This window comes from Diabrotica undecimpunctata, chromosome 9 (genome assembly GCF_040954645.1).
Source record: "Diabrotica undecimpunctata isolate CICGRU chromosome 9, icDiaUnde3, whole genome shotgun sequence".
Classification (NCBI taxonomy): Eukaryota; Metazoa; Arthropoda; class Insecta; order Coleoptera; family Chrysomelidae; genus Diabrotica; species Diabrotica undecimpunctata.
The window spans coordinates 125,863,276-125,884,039 of record NC_092811.1 but is presented as its reverse complement, the minus strand read 5'-3'; positions in this window follow the sequence as shown (position 1 = coordinate 125,884,039).

Here is a 20,764-nt window from a genome sequence, read left to right as displayed (position 1 = left end):
AATTAACTTTAAAAGACTTTTATTGCAGAATACGTTTTATTCTGTTGATGAATATTTTAGTAGTTGACATTATTTTAAGTATATATGTACTAGTAATTTTACATTTTCTATTTGTGTTTGTCTTGTAATGTTAGGTTTAGCGTAATTTTAGATTTGCATTTATATTTACTTATTTTGTTTTCTAAACTGTGACTGATCCTATACAAATTGTATTTGTCAAAAAGGAAATAAAGTATTATTATTATTATTATTAAATGTCGAGAATTCCATGGGTACAAAGAGTTACTAATGTTGAGGTACTTCGTCGCGGGTGTAAACAAAGAGAATTACTAAGAATAATCAAAGAGAGGAACATGCAATACTTGGGTCATGTGTTGAGAGGCGAAAGATATGAATTACTTCAAGTTATACTGGAAGGAAAAGTACAGGGCAAAAAATCAGTAGGAAGACGCCAGAACTCGTTGCTGAAAGACCTGAGGAGATGGTTCGACCGCTCATACGCAGAAATCTTTCGCGCAGCAGAGTCCAAAACTACAATTGCCATTTGTAATATCGTTTTATAATATCCTCAGTTCATTTACTTATTTGGTTTAGTACGTAGTAAGTCGATTATGTAATAAATTTTCTGTTTGAACCGTAATATTTGACTTTCTCTCTGAAGTCTTGTTAAGGTCGGCGTTTCAGTTTTCTGAGACCCCATGAAACATTACTTGTCATCGCCGTTCATGGCTTGATAAAGGAATACAAAAAAAATAACGAGTCTCATTAAAGAACTCTACAGAAACAACATATTTAGAAATAAAAAAGTCTTACACTTTTTCCAAAAAACATGTTACCAAGCAATTTAATATCATTCAAAACACAGAACTTTGCATCGCCACAGGTACAGTGAGAACCATACCAGTTAAGAATATCTAATGTCTTACAGGAGAACCACCTCTTACCCTACGAGGTAAGTATTTATGCCTCTCGCATGTATCTTCAGTCACCAGTAACAAATTTCACCGAGTGTTTTGAAATACATTTACGGACCGTTATCTAGAAACTTATAAAAAAAGTGAGTTAGATTCACCATTCTATGGAAGAGTCCGAAGAAATTTAAAAGATCTGTAACTCCAAATTCCTGACCTTTCCGTCAAATGTAAAAACTCCCACTTCCTGGTTAATCATGATTCTCGAAATCAATACGACACTACTCCAATATCACAAATCAGAGACAGCACCCAATACAATCCGACAGTCACTTTTAAAGGAACTCGTGGAAAAAGAAACTTGTGGGGAAAGCTTTTGCATTTAAAGAGATGCCTCCAAATCTGCAAAATGGCCTAGCAGCAGCATTTGTCACTCCACATTTCTCTTTCCAATTTAAATTAATGTCAGTTACTTCTATATACACAGCAGAATTATATGCACTATTACAAGCCAAGCCCTTATTCATAAATTAAACGTAAAAACCATTCTACCCCCGTCATTATCACAGATTTTCTAAACTCGTTAACATAATTGGTGAACTGTATACTAAGAACCTATAGCCTTACTTGTTAAAAAAGAACTTGCTGATTTACAAGAATCAATTACAAGAAATACGATTGGACACGAAAAAAACTAGCCTATTAAGTGATCAACATCCAAGAAATCAAGAGACTGGTGGAATTTGGATGAATATCTGGGGAGTGCAATTGACTCCAACGGTGGTAAGAGTGTAATGTGCAGGCCAAAATAAATTAATAAGGTTTGTAATGCATAGAATAATTTTACCCGGCCTTAAACGGGATTAATATTCTTCAACACAAATGTAAAATCTGTATTACTGTATGGCTGTGAAGCGTGGAAGATATCAGCACTCATATTAAACCAATTACAAATTTTCATCGATAGAAATTTACGAAAAATCCTTCTTATATTTTGGCCTAATCGAATTTTGAATAAAAATTTATGGAAACAAATCAACCAAAAAATGATTTAAAGTAAATAAGATGGAGAAAATGAAGATAGCTGGGCCTCACACTCTTTAAACCTCTAAATGACATTGCCAGAACACCGTGCACATGCAATATGAATGATATTAATAACAAATAGCTAAAAAAGCTATTAAATATAACAAACCTGCCTTTATGTGTTTCATTGACTTTACGCGGGCTTTTGATAGGTTAAGGCTTTGTAGCAGTTACCACGATGTTCCCTTAAAAATATTTTTAGATACGCCCATGGCCCAAATTAAAATGTAAGAGGTCGTTAGCTAGAAGCGAAATTTTGGTTTGGTCGTCAGTTGGGGTCAAGACTGGAGAGTGCTTAGCAACTTTCCATATCTCTGGTAGCGAATTTATGACCAATTTGAGAAGTGAGCGTCTCTTAAATATGTCGAAATTTTAGTGAATACCATCATTAAATATTAAAGCAACTCAAACTTAATTAATAAATTATATATCAAACCACGCCACATGACAGTCGCTCTAAAGTTCTAAAGCTACGTATTCGTCTCAGGTAAGCAATCTCAATTATTTATTTTATAAAATCGGTTGTATTACTATCCATATACATCGTTATTCATTTTGTAAGAAACAAAATAGAATCAACGTTTTTATGACATAATTTCATATGGCCTTCATTTTTATTGTTACATGTATCGTTCCTCATTCACTAGTTTTTTTCCAATACGGTAAAATGTCCGAGCTGGGTAAATATGTACTGGTATAACCATTCTTAGAAACAATTGGAATTTTCTTGATGTAGCACCCAGAGTGTCAAACCCTATGTGGACCTGTTTTCTGTGGAACCAGCTGTTGGAACAGATAAGCTTTTATTAATTTTAAATTCATATAAATACCTGTTAATCGTTTTAGATCTCTAAGTGTGCGCTTATAACGAGGCGCCGACCCTCGCTCGGACCACTACTACTACTATCGGTTTACAGCGTTCTCCGACGCCTTCCGACTCCTAACCGCCATTCTTCTCTATTCAGCCATAGGCCTGGAGGGATTTCTCTTTCCTCTAGTTCTTTTTCAATTCCCTCTCTCCAGCTTTTTCTCGGCCTTCCTCTTTTCCTTCTTCCTTGTGGTGTCCACGTCAAAATCTGTTTTGGAATCCTGTCATCTGGCATTCTCTGTACATGGCCGTACCATATTAACTGTTTTGTTTTTATGTCATCAACTATTGTATGCTTGACTCCCATCATTTCACGTATTCTCTCATTTGGTATCCGATCTCTTCTTGATTTTCCTGCTGCTCTTCTCCAGAAGTCCATTTCTGTTGCTAGTAACAGTTTCTCTGTTCTTTGTTTCATTTGCCAAACTTCGCTGCCATATGTGATTACACTTTTAAGTATGGTGTTGTATATGAGTTGTTTGTTCGCTTTAGATATTGTTTGGTCTCACAGAATTCCGTTCATCATGGATATGGCTTTTCTAGCCTGTATGTTTCTGTCTTTTATAGCAGCATCGAGTGTTCTATCTTGAGTTATCTTCATACCCAGGTACTTGTATTCATCACAGTTTCTAATTTCTGCCCCATCGTCTAATATAATGGACAGTTTTGTCCCTCCAATACACATGGCTTCAGTTTTCTTAATGTTGACTTCGAGACCCCATTTGTTATATTTTTCTATTAGCTTCCGAGTCATGTAACTCAAGTCGTCATGATCCTGAGCAATCAGTATTTGGTCATCAGCGAAACATAAGGTGTACAGTATAGTCTCGTCATTGAGAGGAATTCCCATGCCATTACATTTTATTTTCCACAGCTTGAGTGCTTGTTCCAGATAAATTTTGAAAAGGGTAGGCGAAATACAGCAACCCTGCTTAAGTCCCTTCGTGACCTTAAATCCTTCAGATATCCTTGATCCAGTTTTAATTTTTGCAGTCGTTCCATTATACAGACTTTGGACTGCTTTGATAAGACCATACTTAATGTTGGTTTGCTGTAGGGTTGACCATAGTTTACTTAGGGGTACACTGTCATATGCTTTTTGTAAGTGTACGTACATCAGGTGAACTTCTTTATTGACGGCTGTTTTTTTTTCAATAACTTGCGTAATAGAGTACAGGTGGTCTACTGTGGATCGCCCAGCTCTAAAACCAGCTTCTTCCTCTGCTTCGTAATCTCTATAGTCATTTTCTATTTTGTTCTTAATAAGTTTCCCATACCTCCTACTTGTTGTGCTGTTTACCGCAATTCCTCTGTAATTTTCACACTGATCCTTGCTGCCCTTTTTGTGGATAGTTGACATGATAGATAATTTCCACTCTTTTGGTAATTCGGCTCCATTCAAGCAGTCTTGAAAGAATTTTCTTAACTGTTCCTGGAGTTTGTCTGTACCGGCTTTCACTAATTCTGCAGGGATGTCACCAGGACCAGGGGATTTTCCATTTTTCAGGGATTTGGTTATTTCTTCCATCTCTGATTTACTTATTTGTAATGGTGATGAATTTATACGTATACCTATCGTGTTGTCTTCCATGTTAGCAAATTCTGGTCTTTGTTCTGTTAGTAATTTTTTGAAATATTCTTCCCATTTTTCTGTTGTTATTGGTGATATAACGTCTTTTTTCTTATTATTTCTCATACTTTTAATCAATCTCCAACTCTCTGTGCTTCTTCTACCTCCTATGTAGGTGTTGATCTTTTGGCAGTTCTGTTCCCATGATTCGTTCTTTTTTTGAGTGATCTTTTTTCTTACTTTGGCTTGTGCTTCTTTGTAAATTGTTTTATCGTTTTCTGTTTTTGTTGTTAAGAATGTTTGGTATTTCCGACGTTTATCTTTAATTTCCTTCTCTATTTCTTCATCCCACCAGTATGGTTTTATTCCTTTATGATTTTCGTCACATTTCCTCAGTGCTTCTTCTGCTGCTAAATGAATCGCCCTTTTGATGTGTTCGTAGTGTTCTTCGGTATTTTCGAAATTACCCATTTCTAATTATTGGTCTAATCGTTTTTTATACAGTAGCTTTACACTCTCATGGTTTAAACTGTCTAGGTTGTAGCGTACTTGTTTTATTAACTGATTTGACTCGATGTGCTCTTTTTCTTTTTCGTACCTGTTTGGAAGTATCGTGTTAACTTTTAGCAAATGATGATCGGTGCCACATGATGGCCCTCTGGCTACTCGGACCATAGGATGTTAATATATTATCATCGCCTGGTAAAATAAATGCATTATTTTAAATGCGAGCATTCAGTGTCAGTGCTATGATCTAGGCGAGGATACCATGCGATGGTTTCCGTTATGAATGCACCCTAAATTGTTGATATTTGTTTTGATTTACAATCAGTGTAAACTGCTTATATGCATATAATCAAGTAAACTTACTAGTTTTTTTATAAATAGGGAAGGGGTAATTCAAGTTTATATAGGTTGTTTAATAAGGAAGTAGAAAATTTAATGCGGTTTTTTAAATAATCTTTAAATTTTCTTTTACATGTAGGTAAATTATTTAAACTGTGTTTAACAAAAATTAATAAATATAGTTATCATTAGTAGTTAGCTTTTTATTTCAGTTTCTACTAACCTGTATATTATAGCAATACAAGGTAAATAGTGATACAAGGTACTAGAGGAACTCAAATAGTTGGAGTTGGAATAGTTGGAACTGGCAATAACAACTATACTATTTGTTGTTTATTATTAATTGTGCATTAGAGCCTTAACAGTAAATCGAAGCTTGGTACATGCTTGTTTAATGTTTTGGTACATGCACTTGGTCCAGCTTATTCCAAACATGTGGTTTTTTCTGATCCCTTACCCCCAGTTTGCCGGAAAAGAGGTAAAATCTGATTAAAAAATCTACAGTTTTTTCGATTTTCCGGCAAAACGGTGCATAATTTTTAGCCACATGTATAGATTTTTTTAATCAGCAAGTCACCCTTAATCGAAATAATTTAAATTTCAAACAAAATATACACTTTTAATTTTTTCGAAATTTTCAGCCAATACATACATCCAAGTGGAAATTTTTCTCACGAACCGTTAGGTGTAGGAAAATTCTGAGTGTGGCAGAAGAACGAGGGGCCAATTTTATGTAGGAAATGTCCATTCGCTTGACTCTCCGACCAAAATTGACGCCAATATAGCCGATTAACGAAATTTGATAAAAATCCAATGGTCTACAGTTTTTTCGATTTTTCGGCAAAACGGTGCATAATTTCTAGCCACATGTTAATATATTTTTAAACAGCAAGTCACCCTTAATCATAATAATTTAAACTTTAAACAAAATATTCACTTTTAATTTTCACGAAATTTTCAGCAAATACATACATCCAAGTGGAAATTTTTCTCACGAACCGTTAGGTGTAGGAAAATTCTGAGTATGGCAGAAGAACGAGCGGCCAATTTTATGTGGGAAATGTGTTTTCGCTTGACTCTCGGACCAGAATTGACGCCAATATAGCCGATTAACTAAATTTGATAAAAATCCAAGGGTACCCTCTTGGAAAAATTTTTCCAAATTTTCCAAAAAAAAAATTTTGTTTAATGTTTTGGTACATGCACTTGGTCCAGCTTATTCCAAACATGTGGTTTTTTCTGATCCCTTACCCCCAGTTTGCCGGAAAAGAGGAAAAATCTGATTAAAAAATCTACAGTTTTTTCGATTTTCCGGCAAAACGGTGCATAATTTTTAGCCACATGTATAGATTTTTTTAATCAGCAAGTCACCCTTAATCGAAATAATTCAAATTTCAAACAAAATATACACTTTTAATTTTTTCGAAATTTTCAGCCAATACATACATCCAAGTGGAAATTTTTCTCACTAACCGTTAGATGTAGGAAAATTCTGAGTGTGGCAGAAGAACAAGGGGCCAATTTTATGTAGGAAATGTCCATTTGCTTGACTCTCGGACCAAAATTGACGCCAATATAGCCGATTAACGAAATTTGATAAAAATCCAATGGTCTACAGTTTTTTCGATTTTTCGGCAAAACGGTGCATAATTTCTAGCCACATGTTAATATATTTTTAAACAGCAAGTCACCCTTAATTAAAATAATTCAAATTTCAAACAAAATATTCACTTTTAATTTTCACGAAATTTTCAGCAAATACAGACATCCAAGTGGAAACTTTTCTCACGAACCGATAGACGTAGGAAAATTCTAAGTATGGCAGAAGAACGAGCGGCCAATTTTATGTAGGAAATGTGTTTTCGCTTGACTCTCGGACCAAAATTGACGCTAATATAGCCGATTAACTAAATTTGATAAAAATCCATGGGTACCCCCTTGGAAAAATTTTTCCAAATTTTCCAAAAAAAAAAATTTTGTTTCATGTTTTGGTACATGCACTTGGTCCAGTTTATTCCAAACATGTGGTTTTTTCTGATCCCTTACCCCCAGTTTGCCGGAAAAGAGGAAAAATCTGATTAAAAAATCTACAGTTTTTTCGATTTTCCGGCAAAAGGGTGCATAATTTTTAGCCACATGTATAGATTTTTTTAATCAGCATGTCACCCTTAATCGAAATAATTCAAATTTCAAACAAAATATACACTTTTAATTTTTTCGAAATTTTCAGCCAATACATACATCCAAGTGGAAATTTTTCTCACGAACCGTTAGATGTAGGAAAATTCTGAGTGTGGCAGAAGAACGAGGGGCCAATTTTATGTAGGAAATGTCCATTCGCTTGACTCTCGGACCAAAATTGACGCCAATATAGCCGATTAACGAAATTTGATAAAAATCCAATGGTCTACAGTTTTTTCGATTTTTCGGCAAAACGGTGCATAATTTCTAGCCACATGTTAATATATTTTTAAACAGCAAGTCACCCTTAATCAAAATAATTCAAATTTCAAACAAAATATTCACTTTTAATTTTCACGAAATTTTCAGCAAATACAGACATTCAAGTGGAAATTTTTCTCACGAACCGTTAGGTGTAGGAAAATTCTGAGTATGGCAGAAGAACGAGCGGCCAATTTTATGTAGGAAATGTGTTTTCGCTTGACTCTCGGACCAAAATTGACGCCAATATAGCCGATTAACTAAATTTGATAAAAATCCAAGGGTACCCCCTTGGAAAAATTTTTCCAAATTTTCCAAAAAAAAAATTTTGTTTAATGTTTTGGTACATGCACTTGGTCCAGCTTATTCCAAACATGTGGTTTTTTCTGATCCCTTACCCCCAGTTTGCCGGAAAAGAGGAAAAATCTGATTAAAAAATCTACAGTTTTTTCGATTTTCCGGCAAAACGGTGCATAATTTTTAGCCACATGTATAGATTTTTTTAATCAGCAAGTCACCCTTAATCAAAATAATTCAAATTTCAAACAAAATATACACTTTTAATTTTTTCGAAATTTTCAGCCAATACATACATCCAAGTGGAAATTTTTCTCACGAACCGTTAGATGTAGGAAAATTCTGAGTAAGGCAGAAGAACAAGGGGCCAATTTTATGTAGGAAATGTCCATTCGCTTGACTCTCGGACCAAAATTGACGCCAATATAGCCGATTAACGAAATTTAATAAAAATCCAATGGTCTACAGTTTTTTCGATTTTTCGGCAAAACGGTGCATAATTTCTAGCCACATGTTAATATATTTTTAAACAGCAAGTCACCCTTAATCAAAATAATTCAAATTTCAAACAAAATATTCACTTTTAATTTTCACGAAATTTTCAGCAAATACAGACATTCAAGTGGAAATTTTTCTCACGAACCGTTAGGTGTAAGAAAATTCTGAGTATGGCAGAAGAACGAGCGGCCAATTTTATGTAGGAAATGTGTTTTCGCTTGACTCTCGGACCAAAATTGACGCCAATATAGCCGATTAACTAAATTTGATAAAAATCCAAGGGTACCCCCTTGGAAAAATTTTTCCAAATTTTCCAAAAAAAAAAATTTTGTTTAATGTTTCGGTACATGCACTTGGTCCAGCTTATTCCAAACATGTGGTTTTTTCTGATCCCTTACCCCCAGTTTGCCGGAAAAGAGGAAAAATCTGATTAAAAAATCTACAGTTTTTTCGATTTTCCGGCAAAACGGTGCATAATTTTTAGCCACATGTATAAATTTTTTTAAACAGCAAGTCACCCTTAATCGAAATAATTCAAATTTCAAACAAAATATACACTTTTAATTTTTTCGAAATTTTCAGCCAATACATACATCCAAGTGGAAATTTTTCTCACGAACCGTTAGGTGTAGGAAAATTCTGAGTGTGGCAAAAGAACGAGGGGCCAATTTTATGTAGGAAATGTCCATTCGCTTGACTCTCCGACCAAAATTGACGCCAATATAGCCGATTAACGAAATTTGATAAAAATCCAATGGTCTACAGTTTTTTCGATTTTTCGGCAAAACGGTGCATAATTTCTAGCCACATGTTAATATATTTTTAAACAGCAAGTCACCCTTAATCATAATAATTCAAATTTCAAACAAAATATTCACTTTTAATTTTCACGAAATTTTCAGCAAATACAGACATTCAAGTGGAAATTTTTCTCACGAACCGTTAGGTGTAGGAAAATTCTGAGTATGGCAGAAGAACGAGCGGCCAATTTTATGTAGGAAATGTGTTTTCGCTTGACTCTCGGACCAAAATTGACGCCAATATAGCCGATTAACTAAATTTGATAAAAATCCAAGGGTACCCCCTTGGAAAAATTTTTCCAAATTTTCCAAAAAAAAAATTTTGTTTAATGTTTTGGTACATGCACTTGGTCCAGCTTATTCCAAACATGTGGTTTTTTCTGATCCCTTACCCCCAGTTTGCCGGAAAAGAGGAAAAATCTGATTAAAAAATCTACAGTTTTTTCGATTTTCCGGCAAAACGGTGCATAAATTTAGCCACATGTATAGATTTTTTTAATCAGCAAGTCATCCTTAATCGAAATAATTCAAATTTCAAACAAAATATACACTTTTAATTTTTTCGAAATTTTCAGCCAATACATACATCCAAGTGGAAATTTTTCTCACGAACCGTTAGATGTAGGAAAATTCAGAGTGTGGCAGAAGAACAAGGGGCCAATTTTATGTAGGAAATGTCCATTCGCTTGACTCTCGGACCAAAATTGACACCAATATAGCCGATTAACGAAATTTGATAAAATTTCCAATGGTCTACAGTTTTTTCGATTTTTCGGCAAAACGGTGCATAATTTCTAGCCACATGTTAATATATTTTTAAACAGCAAGTCACCCTTAATTAAAATAATTCAAATTTCAAACAAAATATTCACTTTTAATTTTCACGAAATTTTCAGCAAATACAGACATGCAAGTGGAAACTTTTCTCACGAACCGATAGATGTAGGAAAATTCTGAGTATGGCAGAAGAACGAGCGGCCAATTTTATGTAGGAAATGTGTTTTCGCTTGACTCTCGGACCAAAATTGACGCCAATATAGCCGATTAACTAAATTTGATAAAAATCCAAGGGCACCCCCTAGGAAATATTTTTCCAAATTTTCCAAAAAAAAAAATTTTGTTTAATGTTTTGGTACATGCACTTGGTCCAGCTTATTCCAAACATGTGGTTTTTTCTGATCCCTTACCCCCAGTTTGCCGGAAAAGAGGTAAAATCTGATTAAAAAATCTACAGTTTTTTCGATTTTCCGGCAAAACGGTGCATAATTTTTAGCCACATGTATAGATTTTTTTAATCAGCAAGTCACCCTTAATCGAAATAATTTAAATTTCAAACAAAATATACACTTTTAATTTTTTCGAAATTTTCAGCCAATACATACATCCAAGTGGAAATTTTTCTCACGAACCGTTAGGTGTAGGAAAATTCTGAGTGTGGCAGAAGAACGAGGGGCCAATTTTATGTAGGAAATGTCCATTCGCTTGACTCTCCGACCAAAATTGACGCCAATATAGCCGATTAACGAAATTTGATAAAAATCCAATGGTCTACAGTTTTTTCGATTTTTCGGCAAAACGGTGCATAATTTCTAGCCACATGTTAATATATTTTTAAACAGCAAGTCACCCTTAATCATAATAATTTAAACTTTAAACAAAATATTCACTTTTAATTTTCACGAAATTTTCAGCAAATACATACATCCAAGTGGAAATTTTTCTCACGAACCGTTAGGTGTAGGAAAATTCTGAGTATGGCAGAAGAACGAGCGGCCAATTTTATGTGGGAAATGTGTTTTCGCTTGACTCTCGGACCAGAATTGACGCCAATATAGCCGATTAACTAAATTTGATAAAAATCCAAGGGTACCCTCTTGGAAAAATTTTTCCAAATTTTCCAAAAAAAAAATTTTGTTTAATGTTTTGGTACATGCACTTGGTCCAGCTTATTCCAAACATGTGGTTTTTTCTGATCCCTTACCCCCAGTTTGCCGGAAAAGAGGAAAAATCTGATTAAAAAATCTACAGTTTTTTCGATTTTCCGGCAAAACGGTGCATAATTTTTAGCCACATGTATAGATTTTTTTAATCAGCAAGTCACCCTTAATCGAAATAATTCAAATTTCAAACAAAATATACACTTTTAATTTTTTCGAAATTTTCAGCCAATACATACATCCAAGTGGAAATTTTTCTCACGAACCGTTAGATGTAGGAAAATTCTGAGTGTGGCAGAAGAACAAGGGGCCAATTTTATGTAGGAAATGTCCATTTGCTTGACTCTCGGACCAAAATTGACGCCAATATAGCCGATTAACGAAATTTGATAAAAATCCAATGGTCTACAGTTTTTTCGATTTTTCGGCAAAACGGTGCATAATTTCTAGCCACATGTTAATATATTTTTAAACAGCAAGTCACCCTTAATTAAAATAATTCAAATTTCAAACAAAATATTCACTTTTAATTTTCACGAAATTTTCAGCAAATACAGACATCCAAGTGGAAACTTTTCTCACGAACCGATAGACGTAGGAAAATTCTAAGTATGGCAGAAGAACGAGCGGCCAATTTTATGTAGGAAATGTGTTTTCGCTTGACTCTCGGACCAAAATTGACGCTAATATAGCCGATTAACTAAATTTGATAAAAATCCATGGGTACCCCCTTGGAAAAATTTTTCCAAATTTTCCAAAAAAAAAAATTTTGTTTCATGTTTTGGTACATGCACTTGGTCCAGTTTATTCCAAACATGTGGTTTTTTCTGATCCCTTACCCCCAGTTTGCCGGAAAAGAGGAAAAATCTGATTAAAAAATCTACAGTTTTTTCGATTTTCCGGCAAAAGGGTGCATAATTTTTAGCCACATGTATAGATTTTTTTAATCAGCATGTCACCCTTAATCGAAATAATTCAAATTTCAAACAAAATATACACTTTTAATTTTTTCGAAATTTTCAGCCAATACATACATCCAAGTGGAAATTTTTCTCACGAACCGTTAGATGTAGGAAAATTCTGAGTGTGGCAGAAGAACGAGGGGCCAATTTTATGTAGGAAATGTCCATTCGCTTGACTCTCGGACCAAAATTGACGCCAATATAGCCGATTAACGAAATTTGATAAAAATCCAATGGTCTACAGTTTTTTCGATTTTTCGGCAAAACGGTGCATAATTTCTAGCCACATGTTAATATATTTTTAAACAGCAAGTCACCCTTAATCAAAATAATTCAAATTTCAAACAAAATATTCACTTTTAATTTTCACGAAATTTTCAGCAAATACAGACATTCAAGTGGAAATTTTTCTCACGAACCGTTAGGTGTAGGAAAATTCTGAGTATGGCAGAAGAACGAGCGGCCAATTTTATGTAGGAAATGTGTTTTCGCTTGACTCTCGGACCAAAATTGACGCCAATATAGCCGATTAACTAAATTTGATAAAAATCCAAGGGTACCCCCTTGGAAAAATTTTTCCAAATTTTCCAAAAAAAAAATTTTGTTTAATGTTTTGGTACATGCACTTGGTCCAGCTTATTCCAAACATGTGGTTTTTTCTGATCCCTTACCCCCAGTTTGCCGGAAAAGAGGAAAAATCTGATTAAAAAATCTACAGTTTTTTCGATTTTCCGGCAAAACGGTGCATAATTTTTAGCCACATGTATAGATTTTTTTAATCAGCAAGTCACCCTTAATCAAAATAATTCAAATTTCAAACAAAATATACACTTTTAATTTTTTCGAAATTTTCAGCCAATACATACATCCAAGTGGAAATTTTTCTCACGAACCGTTAGATGTAGGAAAATTCTGAGTAAGGCAGAAGAACAAGGGGCCAATTTTATGTAGGAAATGTCCATTCGCTTGACTCTCGGACCAAAATTGACGCCAATATAGCCGATTAACGAAATTTAATAAAAATCCAATGGTCTACAGTTTTTTCGATTTTTCGGCAAAACGGTGCATAATTTCTAGCCACATGTTAATATATTTTTAAACAGCAAGTCACCCTTAATCAAAATAATTCAAATTTCAAACAAAATATTCACTTTTAATTTTCACGAAATTTTCAGCAAATACAGACATTCAAGTGGAAATTTTTCTCACGAACCGTTAGGTGTAAGAAAATTCTGAGTATGGCAGAAGAACGAGCGGCCAATTTTATGTAGGAAATGTGTTTTCGCTTGACTCTCGGACCAAAATTGACGCCAATATAGCCGATTAACTAAATTTGATAAAAATCCAAGGGTACCCCCTTGGAAAAATTTTTCCAAATTTTCCAAAAAAAAAAATTTTGTTTAATGTTTCGGTACATGCACTTGGTCCAGCTTATTCCAAACATGTGGTTTTTTCTGATCCCTTACCCCCAGTTTGCCGGAAAAGAGGAAAAATCTGATTAAAAAATCTACAGTTTTTTCGATTTTCCGGCAAAACGGTGCATAATTTTTAGCCACATGTATAAATTTTTTTAAACAGCAAGTCACCCTTAATCGAAATAATTCAAATTTCAAACAAAATATACACTTTTAATTTTTTCGAAATTTTCAGCCAATACATACATCCAAGTGGAAATTTTTCTCACGAACCGTTAGGTGTAGGAAAATTCTGAGTGTGGCAAAAGAACGAGGGGCCAATTTTATGTAGGAAATGTCCATTCGCTTGACTCTCCGACCAAAATTGACGCCAATATAGCCGATTAACGAAATTTGATAAAAATCCAATGGTCTACAGTTTTTTCGATTTTTCGGCAAAACGGTGCATAATTTCTAGCCACATGTTAATATATTTTTAAACAGCAAGTCACCCTTAATCATAATAATTCAAATTTCAAACAAAATATTCACTTTTAATTTTCACGAAATTTTCAGCAAATACAGACATTCAAGTGGAAATTTTTCTCACGAACCGTTAGGTGTAGGAAAATTCTGAGTATGGCAGAAGAACGAGCGGCCAATTTTATGTAGGAAATGTGTTTTCGCTTGACTCTCGGACCAAAATTGACGCCAATATAGCCGATTAACTAAATTTGATAAAAATCCAAGGGTACCCCCTTGGAAAAATTTTTCCAAATTTTCCAAAAAAAAAAATTTTGTTTAATGTTTTGGTACATGCACTTGGTCCAGCTTATTCCAAACATGTGGTTTTTTCTGATCCCTTACCCCCAGTTTGCCGGAAAAGAGGAAAAATCTGATTAAAAAATCTACAGTTTTTTCGATTTTCGCAAAACGGTGCATAATTTTTAGCCACATGTATAGATTTTTTTAATCAGCAAGTCACCCTTAATCGAAATAATTCAAATTTCAAACAAAATATACACTTTTAATTTTTTCGAAATTTTCAGCCAATACATACATCCAAGTGGAAATTTTTCTCACGAACCGTTAGATGTAGGAAAATTCTGAGTGTGGCAGAAGAACGAGGGGCCAATTTTATGTAGGAAATGTCCATTCGCTTGACTCTCGGACCAAAATTGACGCCAATATAGCCGATTAACGACATTTGATAAAAATCCAATGGTCTACAGTTTTTTCGATTTTTCGGCAAAACGGTGCATAATTTCTAGCCACATGTTAATATATTTTTAAACAGCAAGTCACCCTTAATTAAAATAATTCAAATTTCAAACAAAATATTCACTTTTAATTTTCACGAAATTTTCAGCAAATACAGACATCCAAGTGGAAACTTTTCTCACGAACCGTTAGATGTAGGAAAATTCTGGGTATGGCAGAAGAACGAGCGGCCAATTTTATGTAGGAAATGTGTTTTCGCTTGACTCTCGGACCAAAATTGACGCCAATATAGCCGATTAACTAAATTTGATAAAAATCCAAGGGTATCCCCTTGGAAAAATTTTTCCAAATTTTCCAAAAAAAAAAAATTTTGTTTCATGTTTTGGTAGATGCACTTGGTCCAGCTTATTCCAAACATGTGGTTTTTTCTGATCCCTTACCCCCAGTTTGCTGGAAAAGAGGAAAAATCTGATTAAAAAATCTACAGTTTTTTCGATTTTCCGGCAAAACAGTGCATAATTTTTAGCCACATGTATAGATTTTTTTAATCAGCAAGTCACCCTTAATCGAAATAATTCAAATTTCAAACAAAATATGCACTTTTAATTTTTTCGAAATTTTCAGCCAATACATACATCCAAGTGGAAATTTTTCTCACGAACCGTTAGATGTAGGAAAATTCTGAGTGTGGCAGAAGAACAAGGGGCTAATTTTATGTAGGAAATGTCCATTCGCTTGACTCTCGGACCAAAATTGACGCCAATATAGCCGATTAACGAAATTTGATAAAAATCCAATGGTCTACAGTTTTTTTCGATTTTTCGGCAAAACGGTTCATAATTTCTAGCCATATGTTAATATATTTTTAAAGAGCAAGTCACCCTTAATCAAAATAATTCAAATTTCAAACAAAATATTCACTTTTAATTTTCACGAAATTTTCAGCAAATACAGACATCCAAGTGGAAATTTTTCTCACGAATTGTTAGATGTAGGAAAATTCTGAGTATGGCAGAAGAACGAGCGGCCAATTTTATGTAGGAAATGTGTTTTCGCTTGACTCTCGGACCAAAATTGACGCCAATATAGCCGATTAACGAAATTTGATAAAAATCCAATGGTCTACAGTTTTTTCGATTTTTCGGCAAAACGGTGCATAATTTCTAGCCACATGTTAATATATTTTTAAACAGCAAGTCACCCTTAATTAAAATAATTCAAATTTCAAACAAAATATTCACTTTTAATTTTCACGAAATTTTCAGCAAATACAGACATCCAAGTGGAAATTTTTCTCACGAACCGTTAGGTGTAGGAAAATTCTGAGTATGGCAGAAGAACGAGCGGCCAATTTTATGTAGGAAATGTGTTTTCGCTTGACTCTCGGATCAAAATTGACGCCAATATAGCCGATTAACTAAATTTGATAAAAATCCAAGGGTATCCCCTTGGAAAAATTTTTCCAAATTTTCCAAAAAAAAAAATTTTGTTTAATGTTTTGGTACATGCACTTGGTCCAGCGTATTCCAAACATGTGGTTTTTTCTGATCCCTTACCCCCAGTTTGCCGGAAAAGAGGAAAAATCTGATTAAAAAATCTACAGTTTTTTCGATTTTCCGGCAAAACGGTGCATAATTTTTAGCCACATGTATAGATTTTTTTAATTAGCAAGTCACCCTTAATCGAAATAATTCAAATTTCAAACAAAATATACACTTTTAATTTTTTCGAAATTTTCAGCCAATACATACATCCAAGTAGAAATTTTTCTCACGAACCGTTAGATGTAGGAAATTTCTGAGTGTGGCAGAAGAACGAGGGGCCAATTTTATGTAGGAAATGTCCATTCGCTTGACTCTCGGACCAAAATTGACGCCAATATAGCCGATTAACGAAATTTGATAAAAATCCAATGGTCTACAGTTTTTTCGATTTTTCGGCAAAACGGTGCATAATTTCTAGCCACATGTTAATATATTTTTAAACAGCAAGTCACCCTTAATTAAAATAATTCAAATTTCAAACAAAATATTCACTTTTAATTTTCACGAAATTTTCAGCAAATACAGACATCCAAGTGGAAATTTTTCTCACGAACCGTTAGATGTAGGAAAATTCTGAGTATGGCAGAAGAACGAGCGGCCAATTTTATGTAGGAAATGTGTTTTCGCTTGACTCTCGGATCAAAATTGACGCCAATATAGCCGATTAACTAAATTTGATAAAAATCCAAGGGAATCCCCTTCCCATCCCATCCCCTTGGAAAAATCTTTCCAAATTTTCCAAAAAAAAAATTTTGTTTATTGTTTTGGTACATGCACTTGGTCCAGCGTATTCCAAACATGTGGTTTTTTCTGATCCCTTACCCACAGTTTGCCGGAAAAGAGGAAAAATCTGATTAAAAAATCTACAGTTTTTTCGATTTTCCGGCAAAACGGTGCATAATTTTTAGCCACATGTATAGATTTTTTTAATTAGCAAGTCACCCTTAATCGAAATAATTCAAATTTCAAACAAAATACACTTTTAATTTTTTTGAAATTTTCAGCCAATACATACATCCAAGTGGAAATTTTTCTCACAAACCGTTAGATGTAGGAAAATTCTGAGTGTGGCAGAAGAACGAGGGGCCAATTTTATGTAGGAAATGTCCATTCGCTTGACTCTCGGACCAAAATTGACGCCAATATAGCCGATTAACGAAATTTGATAAAAATCCAATGGTCTACAGTTTTTTCGATTTTTCGGCAAAACGGTTCATAATTTCTAGCCACATGTTAATATATTTTTAAACAGCAAGTCACCCTTAATCAAAATAATTCAAATTTCAAACAAAATATTCACTTTTAATTTTCACGAAATTTTCAGCAAATACAGACATTCAAGTGGAAATGTTTCTCACGAACCGTTAGGTGTAGGAAAATTCTGAGTATGGCAGAAGAACGATCGGCCAATTTTATGTAGGAAATGTGTTTTCGCTTGACTCTTGGACCAAAATTGACGCCAATATAGCCGATTAACTAAATTTGATAAAAATCCAAGGGTACCCCCTTGGAAAAATTTTTCCAAATTTTCCAAAAAAAAAATTTTGTTTAATGTTTTGGTACATGCACTTGGTCCAGCTTATTCCAAACATGTGGTTTTTTCTGATCCCTTACCCCCAGTTTGCTGGAAAAGAGGAAAAATCTGATTAAAAAATCTACAGTTTTTTCGATTTTCCGGCAAAACAGTGCATAATTTTCAGCCACATGTATAGATTTTTTTAATCAGCAAGTCACCCTTAATCGAAATAATTCAAATTTCAAACAAAATATGCACTTTTAATTTTTTCGAAATTTTCAGCCAATACATACATCCAAGTGGAAATTTTTCTCACGAACCGTTAGATGTAGTAAAATTCTGAGTGCGGCAGAAGAACGAGTAGCCAATTCTATGTAGGAAATGTCCATTTGCTTGACTCTCGGACCAAAATTGACGCCAATATAGCCGATTAACTAAATTTGATAAAAATCCAAGGGTACCCCCTTGGAAAAATTTTTCCAAATTTTCCAAAAAAAAAAAATTTTGTTTAATGTTTTGGTACATGCACTTGGTCCAGCTTATTCCAAACATGTGGTTTTTTCTGATCCCTTACCCCCAGTTTGCCGGAAAAGAGGAAAAATCTGATTAAAAAATCTACAGTTTTTTCGATTTTCCGGCAAAACGGTGCATAATTTTTAGCCACATGTATAGATTTTTTTAATCAGCAAGTCACCCTTAATCGAAATAATTCAAATTTCAAACAAAATATACACTTTTAATTTTTTCGAAATTTTCAGCCAATACATACATCCAAGTGGAAATTTTTCTCACGAACCGTTAGATGTAGGAAAATTCTGAGTGTGGCAGAAGAACAAGGGGCCAATTTTATGTAGGAAATGTCCATTCGCTTGACTCTCGGACCAAAATTGACGCCAATATAGCCGATTAACGAAATTTAATAAGAATCCAATGGTCTACAGTTTTTTCGATTTTTCGGCAAAACGGTGCATAATTTCTAGCCACATGTTAATATATTTTTAAACAGCATGTCACCCTTAATCAAAATAATTCAAATTTCAAACAAAATATTCACTTTTAATTTTCACGAAATTTTCAGCAAATACAAACATTCAAGTGGAAATTTTTCTCACGAACCGTTAGGTGTAAGAAAATTCTGAGTATGGCAGAAGAACGAGCGGCCAATTTTATGTAGGAAATGTGTTTTCGCTTGACTCTCGGACCAAAATTGACGTCAATATAGCCGATTAACTAAATTTGATAAAAATCCAAGGGTACCCCCTTGGAAAAATTTTTCCAAATTTTCCAAAAAAAAAATTTTGTTTAATGTTTTGGTACATGCACTTGGTCCAGCTTATTCAAACATGTGGTTTTTTCTGATCCCTTACCCCCAGTTTGCCGGAAAAGAGGAAAAATCTGATTAAAAAATCTACAGTTTTTTCGATTTTCCGGCAAAACGGTGCATAAATTTAGCCACATGTATAGATTTTTTTAATCAGCAAGTCACCCTTAATCGAAATAATTCAAATTTCAAACAAAATATACACTTTTAATTTTTTCGAAATTTTCAGCCAATACATACATCCAAGTGGAAATTTTTCTCACTAACCGTTAGATGTAGGAAAATTCAGAGTGTGGCAGAAGAACAAGGGGCCAATTTTATGTAGGAAATGTCCATTCGCTTGACTCTCGGACCAAAATTGACACCAATATAGCCGATTAACGAAATTTGATAAAAATCCAATGGTCTACAGTTTTTTCGATTTTTCGGCAAAACGGTGCATAATTTCTAGCCACATGTTAATATATTTTTAAACAGCAAGTCACCCTTAATTAAAATAATTCAAATTTCAAACAAAATATTCACTTTTAATTTTCACGAAATTTTCAGCAAATACAGACATCCAAGTGGAAACTTTTCTCACGAACCGTTAGATGTAAGAAAATTCTGAGTATGGCAGAAGAACGAGCGGCCAATTTTATGTAGGAAATGTGTTTTCGCTTGACTCTCGGACCAAAATTGACGCCAATATAGCCGATTAACTAAATTTGATAAAAATCCAAGGGCACCCCCTAGGAAATATTTTTCCAAATTTTCCAAAAAAAAAAAATTTTGTTTAATGTTTTGGTACATGCACTTGGTCCAGCTTATTCCAAACATGTGGTTTTTTCTGATCCCTTACCCCCAGTTTGCCGGAAAAGAGGTAAAATCGGATTAAAAATCCTACAGTTTTTTCGATTTTCCGGCAAAACGGTGCATAATTTTTAGCCACATGTATAGATTTTTTTAATCAGCAAGTCACCCTTAATCGAAATAATTCAAATTTCAAACAAAATATACACTTTTAATTTTTTCGAAATTTTCAGCTAATACATACATCCAAGTGGAAATTTTTCTCACGAACCGTTAGATGTAGGAAAATTCTGAGTGTGGCAGAAGAACGAGGGGCCAATTTTATGTAGGAAATGTCCATTCGCTTGACTCTCGGACCAAAATTGACGCCAATATAGCCGATTAACGACATTTGATAAAAATCCAATGGTCTACAGTTTTTTCGATTTTTCGGCAAAACGGTGCATAATTTCTAGCCACATGTTAATATATTTTTAAACAGCAAGTCACCCTTAATTAAAATAATTCAAATTTCAAACAAAATATTCACTTTTAATTTTCACGAAATTTTCAGCAAATACAGACATCCAAGTGGAAACTTTTCTCACGAACCGTTAGATGTAGGAAAATTCTGGGTATGGCAGAAGAACGAGCGGCCAATTTTATGTAGGAAATGTGTTTTCGCTTGACTCTCGGACCAAAATTGACGCCAATATAGCCGATTAACTAAATTTGATAAAAATCCAAGGGTATCCCCTTGGAAAAATTTTTCCAAATTTT